Genomic DNA, 12,667 nt, shown 5'->3' on the forward strand with positions numbered 1-12,667 from the left:
GCTGAAATGGCTACCAAGGAAAAACAGGTATATTTGCAAACATTTGTAAAACAGTTGGAGATGTATTTTCAAAGTTCCAAAGCTACAAGTCCTRTTCCTTGGGAAACTAAAAGTAATGACTGGGAGAGTAACTGAGGGAGATTTCAGACAAGGACAACCACAACACTGGCTTTGCATTTAGGAAAGGAAAGGCTTTGACACCCAAGATAGCCAGTACTGAAACACAACTGGTAGCAAAGCATTAACACCTCTGGTATCCAACTTTAATGCATTAATGGTTACACTAACCCATGCCAACCCCCGAGAAGTGTTCTAAGTGATACTTCAGGGTAAAGTAAGTGGATAAAAATGCTATCAAGGAGAAGGTGAATAGAAAGCATTCTTATGGAAAAAAACTAAACGCTTTCTAGTTAGGTGCGATAAGCACTCAGAAATAAATCTTGTGACATTCTGTATCTGCTAAGAGTGCCACTATAAAATCTGGAGCAAGACACAAGACAAGAAGGCAGCAAAATGAGCTTATTAGTGCCCTTCTGAAGGTTTTGGTTTCCTCCCTTCTTATTTTCAAAATTTAAAAATTAAGAGTACGTAAAAACATTGGGAAGATCAGTTCTCCGTGACATTTTTGCTCTACCATCATGAAAGGCAATCCAACAAACACAGACAGCAGCTGCTGAGATTTTATTCTGTATCTCATGRCCTAAACTATGTTTTAATCTTCTTGTAGGATTTACTACTGTGGCAAGAGTACATTTTTAAAGAAAAAACAAATACTGCTATTTTCATAGAAAACACATTTCCCTGCCTACTGAAACAAGCTCTTAAGAAAAGCATTTATTGAAATTTAAGTATAATAAAGCAGTTATTATACTGGTTCAGTAGATTTCAGATATTGATGGCAGCACATCTTCCTTCAGAGGCTCTTTGTTTTGCTTTATCATTCTTGACATTTCATAYAGCATGTTATGAGCTTTTGCAGAGGAACACCACTTTTACCAGAGCAGCACAAATTGCTGGGGAAGGGAAGGTTCACACTGAGGATTATTAAAAGATCTTCCTTTCCAAAATAAGAGATGAATCCAAAGGCATAAAATCATCTGGAAGCACAAATCCTTCATAAAAACACCAGAAATGAATGAGGGGTACTGTGATTTTTAATAAGTCACCTGTGCACCTGTCTGTTAGTTCTACTTATTATATATGCCTTGAATGGTCAGCTGAAAACACTGCAGAATGACTTAGCAAGATAGCACAAGTAGTTTAGAAAACTTTCCAGATTTCTGCCTGTCTTTTATATGTCTAAAAACTCCAGCTGGCATAGTTGGAACATGGCTTTCCAAGACCAGTTCCAAGGAGTTTTAAGCCCCCAAGCCAAAATTAAAGTCAAAATTTATTTTAGAAGTATATGTTAATATTGTCTTTTGTAGCAACACTTAGATTAACTCAACCATTTCTTGCAACCCCAGACATTGGCAGCCTCTGTAAATGATTCGCTGCTCTGCCTCTCTAGTGCCATTTAGTGACTGCTTTGATACACAAATTGTTAGCAGATCTATATACTCTGACATTCTTCAGAGCAAMAGCCATGCTTATTGCTTTACTTAATTGTCAGAAACATCTCCCAAACATCAATGCACATTAAACTACACTTACCCTGGGGTATACCTCACCACATCTCCCCCCACCCCCTTGGTTTCTCCCTGTCTGCCTTCACTTTCCCATTCCCCCAGCAGTGGTGCACTACACCCATTTGTAAATTCTCTCACAAATCATATGGTCCATTCAAATGGCACACACTCTTTCTAGTTACCTTCTTGTACCTTCAATCTACTTGCTGCCAAAATCTCCAGGCTTTTCAAGTGTTCTTCGTGCTGGATGCTTTATTTGCAGAAAACACTGAAACCAGAAGTTTCTTTAAAACTGTCATTTAACAAATCACTAAGTACATTAAGTGACATATTGAGCTATACTGCACCATTGGGCTACTTCGGGAGGGACTGGCACTGCATAATTTAGCCTTTCAAAAATTTCACACTCCTAGTTTAGGAAGCATTGGTATTCACCTAATGCTTCCTGATGAAATGGCCTGATCCTCTTCCTGCAGAAATTAGTGATAGATTTGCCACTGGCCTCAATTAGAACAAGGTCCCAACACCACTGACCTAAGGCTTTATTATTTCCCATCATTTCAGTACAAATCACAGGAATTAAGAAATGTGTCTCTACCTCAAAATTAAATCCTTCAGGTGTGCAGCAGCAGATAAAGCCACTTTGCACCGAGATAGCACTTTCTATCTCAGTGCATTTTACAATTGATTATGCCTTTCAACACCTCCTCTAAGATAACCGCATGCTACTGTGGACCACGAAAACTGCAGATAGAGTTTGCCCAGCGCAGCAAGGTGGAATACTAGCAGCCTGCCCCAGCCCTTCTGCTGCTCGGGATAAATACACTCACAAGCCTCACTAACTCATCACCCTTTTGCTTAATGACAACTGAGCTACGGCTCCACAACCCTCCATTAACAACAGCATTCATGAGCCGAGAAAAAGAGGCGCAGGTTACTGTTTTACTATTCAAGGGCCAGTACTAGTCTGTTGTACAAGCCTCTCAGGGTCCAAAATGCTGTCCATGCAAGCTGGGTAGAGCCAAGGCAGTATTTGTAACCCTAAAGCATATTTCCAGGCTCAAAATTGCTTTGAAACGAGGAGTTCCAACACTTGGGCAAAGCACCTGTAATTGGTATCTGAAATTTCCTTGTCACCTGCATACTCCTCCTCAGAGCTTCCCTTGCCTTTTTGCATGCCACTAGCTTTCACTACAGTTGACAGAAAAGCAGAATATTCATTCTTAATGTCTAAATAGCACTAGCCTCTTGAAAACCACCAAGTTCTATCAAGCTTTTTCCTTAGTCTTCACTCCTTTCTTTTTGCAAGATTGCCACCATTTACACCCATCCTGCTCTCTTCTTCTAAATAAATATTTATATTATATGTACATACACACACTTCTCATAACCCACCCCTCCCCAAAGTTAACAAAATCTGTTATGCACTTCACTTGAAATTCTAGCCCCATCCCTACATCATACRAGCCTTATTTGTGGCTACCTGTGTAGAAGAGACTCTAGTATAGTCTTCACAGCTCTTGAGGTCCTGATTGCCAAATAGCACAAAGACACCTGAGCCTGGTTTAAATTAGCCAGCTTTATCACCATTAGCAACGTATCTGCAGCATTTCTGTGCTTCAGGGCAAATTACAATAGCATCAGCTGAGCTCACACACCTGAATTGCTCTGCTATCCTTACAATATCACAGCCACATCTGCCTTGACAAACATGTTAGCACTTCAAAAGGCATCTGGTGCCTTAAGAAGAGCAAGGCAGCTATCTGCAACCCTGCACRACAGGCTGCTGTTGGTTGTGTTCAGACTTACATCAATACATGGGATAAAATGGAGTTCATAGTTTGACACAAGCTGCACTGTGTCCCAGGGCTTCCATCTAGTTTCGTTTAGGCAGAGACACTGCTTAATCTTCATCTTTCTACTGGTAAAACAAGCTTGTCCTTACTTTCTCATTATACCCACTTTACTTTCTCATTATACCCACTGCAAGGAGTCTATGGATTTCAACAAAATTCACTGAACCTGAAGGAGTTCTTCCTACAGTTGCTAGGCAGAAAATATTTACTGCACATCTTCCCACCTTAATTATAGTTACAATATTTTACTCTCCTCAGATACCTCAAGTTGAGTCACAGTTAATTGGCTGGTGGGAAACACTTTACTTCCCTTGCTTCTTCTCTCTCAATTCCTCTTGATTTCTTGCAAATATATAAGGACTTGGGCCATCAGCATGTTTGCTCTCCTACTGTTGCAGGGTACTTAAAACTTTAAATCCCATGACAAAACATGACTCTTGAGTAACTTTCTGACATATGGATGGTGTTCTGGAGGGCACATAGTTTGTGGTAATAAGGGTTTGTTCTCTGTAACTGGATACACATGAGTTACACATTAAAGTGAGGCACATCATATTTACAATTGAATTTGCCTTGTTAAATCTTCCATACCCTTGGACGCATAGCAGGACTGTGGCTACATCTGCCCAGGAAGTTACAAGATGTTAACGAAGCGCACAGGACTCTGCTGCTGTTTGGAGGAAAGCTGATGGGTAACCAACCTACAGAGTCACATGTTTTTGTTATATAATTTTGGTCTGAACTAAAATAGCCAAAATGCCTGACTGTGCCAAGAGAACCTCTCTGAAGGGGCTTATGTTTAAAGAGGAGCTCCCAGCCTAGCAACTGCTGGCTGTGGCAAGAGAGTCCAGCTCTGGAGTTAGGAAAGGAACGGGAGAGACTCCAATTTCCCGTACGCAGAGGGAGTGAGCTGAGGGTTTCTCCTGCCCCCCTCTCCAGTGTGGCTCGCAGTGTGCAGCCCCTCTCCCACTGGCACCATGCTTGCCAGACGCAGCACGGCAGATCTGGCGCAGAGCTCCAGGGCAGCTCAGCCCCAGAGGGAACCAGCAGCRAGGAGGGCGAAGGAGGTGAATCGTGAAGGTTGGTACAGGGGCGGCACAGTAACAGCAGAATAAGGCGAGGGTGGCCCTGCTTTCTAACTGCTCCCGGCCACTGCGGGCCCGTGACAGCCTGGGCAAGGGGCCAGGCAGGGCTCAGAAGCTCCACAATGAAAGACTGCTAAAAGTTGCTGAAAGACAATATGAAGGTGTTTTTGTCTCGGCCATGTGAGACAACCCCAGGACTCCATTCAAACTGTAGAAAGAGCCTCAAGAGTCATGGATTTTTCTTACTATTTCAAAGATAAATTGGAAGTCGCATCATTTGTGGCACTTCAGCTCAGCTTGACACAGTACTAATGCCTTCAGCAAATGCCTCAGTGCTTTGCTAGAGATTCTGGACATTTATTTATTTTTTATATTGAGACAGTGAAAATATTCTTCAGAGGCCATACTATGCCATAAATTATTAAGAATTGTTCTAATACTGACAGCTTAAAAATTGCATGGGCTGGGTCCTTGGAACATAAGAGCTGGAAGGAATCCAGCTCCTTCAAACTCAGGAGCTGGAATGAACTCACATAACATCAATAGAGACATAAAAGAATTCAGGATAGTGACCCAGTTGTTCTTTTGCTTTCCTCTACTCCTTAAAGATATTCTACATAAAACTACAGAAATTATTCTTGATACACGAACAACGCAAAACAGAAATTACTGTAGAGAGAGAATGAATGTGAAAATGAATAAATTTAAACATTTTTAAAAGGATAATACATAGCTAAAAATGACAGAATTGTCTATACTAATCGAGAAACCACAGCACTAACAATAGCTGTCCACATTATTAATGTCAAAACAAAAAGGCTTACAGTTGTGGTGCATGTATTTAGATGAAATAACACAGCCATTAAGAGAGGAGGTGCAACAGAACAGTCACTGTAATTGAAGCAAAGGATTAAAATATTTTCACTATGAGATAAAAATAAACATAAGCAACAACTGTTAGGCTATGGGAAACTCTCCTGAATAGTATGCTGGAAATCACATTATCTGAGACACTTGAAATTAATCTGAATGGAATACTAGTAAATGTAAACTACAAAGAAAACACTTGCAGTAGTGGGGGTACTACTACAAATAATTTTACTATGAAATGAGCAAAGCCTAGCCTAAACTTCCCATAAAACAAAAGTCACGGTGTGTTACACAGTTGCATCAGTTAACCGACAGCAAGCTGCCTTTTACGAGATTTACAGTAACATGCTAATCACTAATACAGAGGCTGAATAAAGATGACTAGGGATTTGTCGCCCTCTTGTGAATACAGAAAAAGTTGCAACCTCCCAGAAAATGGAAACAAGCACTTGTTGCTACTAAAGAATCTTGTAAATTCTGGTAAAAATTTACCTGTATGATTAATAAACATAAATTTGAATTAGTAAAGGTAGAACCACTGTTTCCTATAAGCAGCTGCAAGAATCTTATCTGAAAGAAGTAAGTGTCAACATGAAAATAATTCAAATTCAAACTAGAGGTAGAAGAAGAACTGGTAGAAAAACTGGACCAAACAAAATACCTTTTCCATTTAAGCAGGAAGATCGCAAACTAAATTCCCCCAAATCACTGCCTACAGCAGCGATCTCAAACGGCACAGACCAGCCCAAAACCCTCCCTGAATGCAGCCACAGGACATTCTTCAATTTGAAAAGGAGTAAAGGATCCGACTTCTGAGGTGAAACTACCTATTTTTTGTCATGCAGGAGAATAGTGGCTTTTTAGCTGCATCGAATAACCCTGGCTCTGTACTCAGCCTTGCTTGCATCCCCCGGAAGAGTCCCCGGTCAGGACAAGGTGTCTCTCAGCCTAGCACTCTACGGCAGCTCCTGCAGAAGACAAGCTAAGGCAACTCTATAGAGTGATTTTTAAGGACCTTCCTCCTGTGGGCACTTCTTCCTTCCCTGCTGCTTAGTACCTACTCGGGGTATTGCTGCTCCTTTGCTTCTCCCTTGCCCTCCACTGCCCCCTCCTTTCCCAGCAGACCACTAAAACCACCGTCAAAGCCATCAAACATCGCTGCAGCCCCTCATCCCACAAAACTCCAAAGAGGGGAGAAAGTGAGGGCCAGCTCTAGCTGCCAGACAGCCAGAGTTCCTGTTTCACACCTTGCCCTAAGGCTCTGGCCAGCTACATCACCCCTTCCCTCTGCTTTGCCCTTCTTCCTGCACCCTCTGCTACCATTTTGTACCATCACCCATGTCCCTTCCTAAAATAAAGTGGCYACTCTCTTAGGCTTGGTCTGTGGCTGTACCTCGAACCTTTTCCAGGCGGGCAGAGTCCCTTCCTGGGTGCACGCACGACACATTCGCCTCAGCTTGGCATTCCAGTCCCTGCACTAGGGCAGACTGACTTTATCCTTCTATCAACACATTTAATAAAAAGATGGCTTTCTTTGGTAGTTCTTCAAAAAAGAAACCTTACCAAAGCTCTCCCACGAGGTTATTGCCAAGCCAAAACATCACTAAGCCAAGCGCCATTTGATCATGAATAACAGAGGACTCTTCATTATGAGTAGCAAGAATTACAATGCTGTTTTAAAGTAATCCAAGAGCTTCTGCTGGCTATGTTCGCTCCCTTACTTTATAATAAACAAAGCATAAATCCTATCCAAATGAAGGCATCACCAAGTCCTACCAGCACAATATAATAACCATTTCCACAAAAAGCAGTGTATAAATACCAATTAGCATAATAAATATTTAAAATGATACTGCAGTAAAGAACAAAAATTCACCTATGTGCCTTTCCTGTTCTTAGTAGTGACACTTAATAAACACAGCTTTATAGCTACCATATTTAAATGCAATTAATTCCATACATTTCCAGCTAAATAAGAAATAATACATATTCATTTCTGCTCATTAACAGTCAGTATATAACTCTTAGTTAATGAACATTCAATTATGGTCCCTGAATATATTGTGGGATAAATTCTCTTTTTGTTGCTCATATCAGTTCACTTCAATTCAGTTGCTTCTAATTAAAATTCTTTTGCCTCATGTAGACAAAACTGGGGTTTTTTTTGGAGTCCCTGGAGACTTCTGTAAGAGTTCTGTTTTATCTTTATGTACAGTCAGCTCCCTAATTTATGCTTTAAATAGGGTAAACTTTACTGAGACTCCTGGGTTCAGTTCAAAGGGAAAAAAAACAGTTAATTTTATATCTCATTCTCACACAATTCACTAGAGTCTCTCTCTTTCTTGTAAATCTACTTTTTTCTTTTGTTTTCAAGTGAATTCAATAATCAGGGAAGGTGCCAGTTTGCAAGCACTGGGAGTTGGAGATTCTCTACCATCAATCTGAATCTTTTCTTACCCAGAGAAATAGAAGAGAAATTCTTGTCAAGTTGTCTAGTCCTGCAGCCACCTCAGGTGAGAACTTTAGATGAGGATTCTCCAGAGAAACAGCCTTAGTGGATTCCCAGAGTAAATATTACCTTTATTTTCAGTCTGCATCAGCAAGACCAAATGCTAATATATTTTTTCTAACTTGTTAACAGAGCTAGCTCAGCAATCTCTTCCCTGCCTAGGCCCCAAAATCTAACAGAAGTCCTACTTACTTCACTGGGACTAAAAATATGCAAGCTAAGCATTTAGTTAAGTGCCTTTCTTTGTGGATGTCRTTATCAGGCATGACTTGCAAACTGAAGTGACTAGATTCTTGCCTCTGCTTTTACCTGCTTTCTGTCAGTTCAGCAGCGCAAACAGAAAGGAATACAGCTTCAGGGACCTCTCCTAGCACSACCATTTCCCTCTTTGCTGTACCATGCAAGGCATATTCTTAGACTATGCCAGAGACTGGGCTGGACTCTCAAATTTCAACAGAGTTGGGAAAACAACTCCCCYGTAGTAACAATAGTAAGAAGTAACTCTCAAATGTAGTGAATCCTTTGCAAAATGTCCAGGCAAACATTACGTGAAACCTACATGCATCAACATAAAGGATACAAGACTAGCACAGAAACTAAATGTATTACGAAACAGGAAATGGGAAAAGAAAGGAATTTTTGCAAGAGGAAGTATCTAGGAACACCCAGGAGAAAGCTTAGCTTTAGATGTGTTTTGGTTTTATTTAACACAAAATGAAAACTCCAAGTACATGTACCTCTGGAAGAGATTCAAAGGAAAGGAGAAGAAAGTGTGTGTGTCTGTCTATACATGCATGCACATGCATGCGTACGCATTCACACGTGTGTGTCTGCCTGGACGGATACATGTATGCCTGTCAGCACATCCTCAGGCCTGCAGTTCCTTAAGCACTGTGAAAGGAACAGGCCAGATCTGCTCTTCTCTTGTTTTAAGTCGTACTTTTGAAATTACTGAAAGATTTTTTAAAATGTTTGCAAGGTTTTCATATTCTGTGACATGTAATTTTGTCTATCTCACACTCTACAAAACTGATAAAACACTAAATTCTACTGAGAGACTGCAGATCTAGATTCCCTACAAACTCAAACTGATTGATAGGGCCCTAACGACTTAGAGTACGCGTTATCCAGCCCATTAAACATTCCAATGAACGGCAATTTTAATTCAGTGCTAAATAGATACTAGTTCTAGATAGTGTTAAGCRATTTTTTTTCAGTTACCTTCTGCAATCAGATCTCTTTTTTCTCCATTTCTGCCATTTAATTTGTCCTTTCTGAGCATAGATCTTGGAACACTACAGGGTGATTCTAATTTCTCTTCCTTAGTAAGTATTTTATCCATAATCGCAACTAATATTGTCTGCAGAACAGACCGTGTTCATCCCTCTGACTACGATCAGGCAGACAAGTATGTCCACACTGCTTAGTGCTAAGCCACAATCTCCTTAGAGCCTCATACATTACCCTTCTGACCCTGGGATAAAATTATCAAAAATGTTTAAGGCTTTTTAGTTCAAAATATCTGTGGCAGCCTGCCACGATTCACATAGCTTGATCCTGAGGTTGTATATTGCAAGGCCAAGGCACGAAGACCTTTGAGGGCACGTGGCTTACCGAATAGTACTGGAAGTCTGTCCCGCGAGGAGAGAGACAAACTTGATGTGACTTGCGATACAGTATTTGGCTGTACTGCTCCCTGGAGAGAACATGCCATCAGCTGCACCCAGATTTCCTCTTGGAAGGAATTAGTTGGCCTTGGTCCAGGAGGGAAGCAGAGCGTGAACTGCCATTGGGGACCATGGCCTGGAAAGCAARAAAGGGCAAGATGAACTATTTCTGTTCTCATAACCATTTGGCACAAGTAGCTCACATTTAATGTCACAGAAAGTAAGAGGATAATGAGAACCAGTACATTTAATCATGGTGCTACTTTGCATAAAGGAGTTTTGCAGCCAGTCCTTGAGGAAGGGCAGAGCTTTCCTCTCGAGCAGTTAACAGATGATGCCCTAAATTTCCTGTGCACCAGAGTGGCCTTACTTACACCACTGTGGCTGCAAGATGGGGCATTTTTGTCAAATGCAAGCAGGGAGCAATTCAAATATGATGTGGATTTTCAATTTCTCTATCAAAATGCCTTCATGTGTTTTATAAAGCTAAGACAGCAGAGATAATCAGAATTAATCACGGAAAGGCTAAAAAGGGCAACTTCTTTTAGCTAAGGGTTCAGATTAGGAATTTCTGAAAGATTTTTAAAATGTTTGCAAGGGTTTCACATTCTGTGATAAATAGTTTTGTCTATTTCACACTTCAGATAACTGATAAATACTGAAATAGTTTTATTTAATATCATTACGATAGAAAGATATGTTGGAGTACACTCTAAAGATGCCAGAAACAGAGAATAAACTGTCCCGAAAGCAGCTGTTTCTCTTTATATATAATTTACACTACAGACTATAAATCTCCACAGACTTTTAAAAAACTGTGTCAGTTTATCTGAGACAAGAATCCCTGTCTTATGCTATGGAAATGTTTACTGGGCTGTCAGATACCACTAATACGATTCACCTTGACTGAACACAGAAGTTAGAGCTTCTCTGGGGTCACTACTGTAATAGCAATAGATTTTTGGGCAGAATCAAGACAGTATTAGGTAAAGATCTTCAGGGAGAGAGTATATCTTCCTAGAGGCCTGCAGAATTAAGGCTACTCCTTTGATCTAARAAAGTAATTAGTAGCAAGGTACTGCTACTGCTCTCACATCCCTACACCATTGGCACCTTTTGGTGAAGGGAAATTATCATGACTACAGACATCAGTTTCTCAACAGCTTGGTGGTGCTTTGTGTTAGTGTACTGTGGATCAAGGTTCATTCTACCACAGACTCACAGACTAAAAAGCAGTTATTATCCAAAAGAGACACTGCTATCAATTCAGACTAATGAATTACATGTGGTTGCATGTAAAACACTTTTTCCTTTTGACCTTGTCACGTATTCTGAGCATTAAAACATTTTAATTACACTATATTTGTATCTTGCTGCCTACAAAGTTAAGCCTTTTTGATGATGTAATGGTTAATAGCATCAATCTTAAGAGAGCAAGATATTTATGATCAATTGTTTTTTTCACAGAGGTACATGTCACCAAAACCAGATTTTTCTACACAGTAGAAGTATTATAACTGTTAAACCAGAGGTTTTAGTATCTCTCAGTTCTAGAAGTAAAATCAGTACTGTCATTTGATAAGGACAAAAGCAGTGTATTATTCTGAAGACTTTAGACTGTAAATGATAAATGCTTGTCCAGAAATGGATCTAAGCATTATAACAAATCGTAGTGTGAGTCAGGCTGGTGAGAAAAAAAGCAGATGCTATATAGGGATATATAAATACTATGTGTTGGATACAAATTAATCCTCCCTGCCCACTAAATAGCACTGTTCAGTCCTCCTCAGGAGTGGTATTTCCAGTTTGGGTACTTAAAAGAATGTGTGGACCCACTAAAGAAAGGCCAGAGGAAGGCATTAAGAATGATCAGATATCTAGAAACTATGACCTGGGAGAAAAAAAAATAAGGATTATTTAATCTAGTGAAGACTTCTAGTAAAAGAATCACAAAAACATGATTCAGATGTGCAAAAAGTAACTACAAAGAGAAAAGTAAAGTTTTCACCTCCACTGAGAATGGACTTGCAATGAGAAAGACTCTAGAGAGGTATTAGGAAAAACTTTCTTGTGATATTACCAGCAATGTGCTGGAACAGATCAGCTAGGGAAGTCGCAAGTTTTTTAGAAGAGCTTGAATAACCATCTGCCAAGAATGATGGATATAGAATTGATCCTTCTCAAGTTCCCCTCTAGCCTTACTTTCTGTGAAAATTATGCTGAGCTGGTTCGTGCACAGTTCTTTGTTTTCCTCTGCTGGCAGTGCTGGTTCCAAGGACTGGCCGCCACTGGGTGACTGTGAGAACTTGCCAAGGAGATCTTAGACTTACTGGCTTCCATTTTAAGCAGGCATCAGTTAGCCCAAATCTATTTCTGTGATCACTCCTTAAGTACTTGCAGTTGCAAAATATAAATAGTAATTTTATAATAATTATTATAAATAAAGCCTGATGGTATCTTTGTGGAGGCAGCTATATCAAACTGGGAACTGAACCATGAGACTTACGTGACCGCTTTTGYTAAGGAACACAAACAGTAGAGCAGAGTAAGGGAGTGCAGAAGGACTAGAGCCTCTGCTTGAAGGGCAAGCACGAGAGAGGAGTGCCACGGCCAGACCAAGCRTCTGAAGCAGCGTTGCTCAGGAGGCCAGGAGCCCGAGATGGCACAAGCAGCCTCCGGTGGCCAACAGGCTCGCCCCCGCCTCTGCGTCAGACTAGCRTGAGAATCTGCAAGGACGTTCCTGAAGTACGGCCGGCCTGACACTTCCTTTGGGGCTGAAAACAGAAGCAGCGCCTTTGAGCTGGAAGGCGCCTGACTGAGAGGAAGGAGCTGGGCGAGGGGCAGCTCCCAGCACTCCTCAGGGAAGCGAAGGGCCTGCGCTTGCTGGCCGCCGCACCTGGCCCTGCAGCTGCCCTCTGCGGTGGATCAGTGCGGAGCAAAGCCGTGACAAGCTTTCTACGCGTCTCCAGCTCCTCGCACCCGAGCGCCCGGCCTTTCYCTGGCAGCGACTCGCCCTCGGGGCCCACCGCGACCCCGGGCGGCGGCGGCGCGG

Source organism: Rhea americana, unplaced genomic scaffold, assembly GCF_003343005.1.
Source record: "Rhea americana isolate MKP2758 unplaced genomic scaffold, rheAme1 scaffold_172, whole genome shotgun sequence".
Taxonomy (NCBI): domain Eukaryota; kingdom Metazoa; phylum Chordata; class Aves; order Rheiformes; family Rheidae; genus Rhea; species Rhea americana.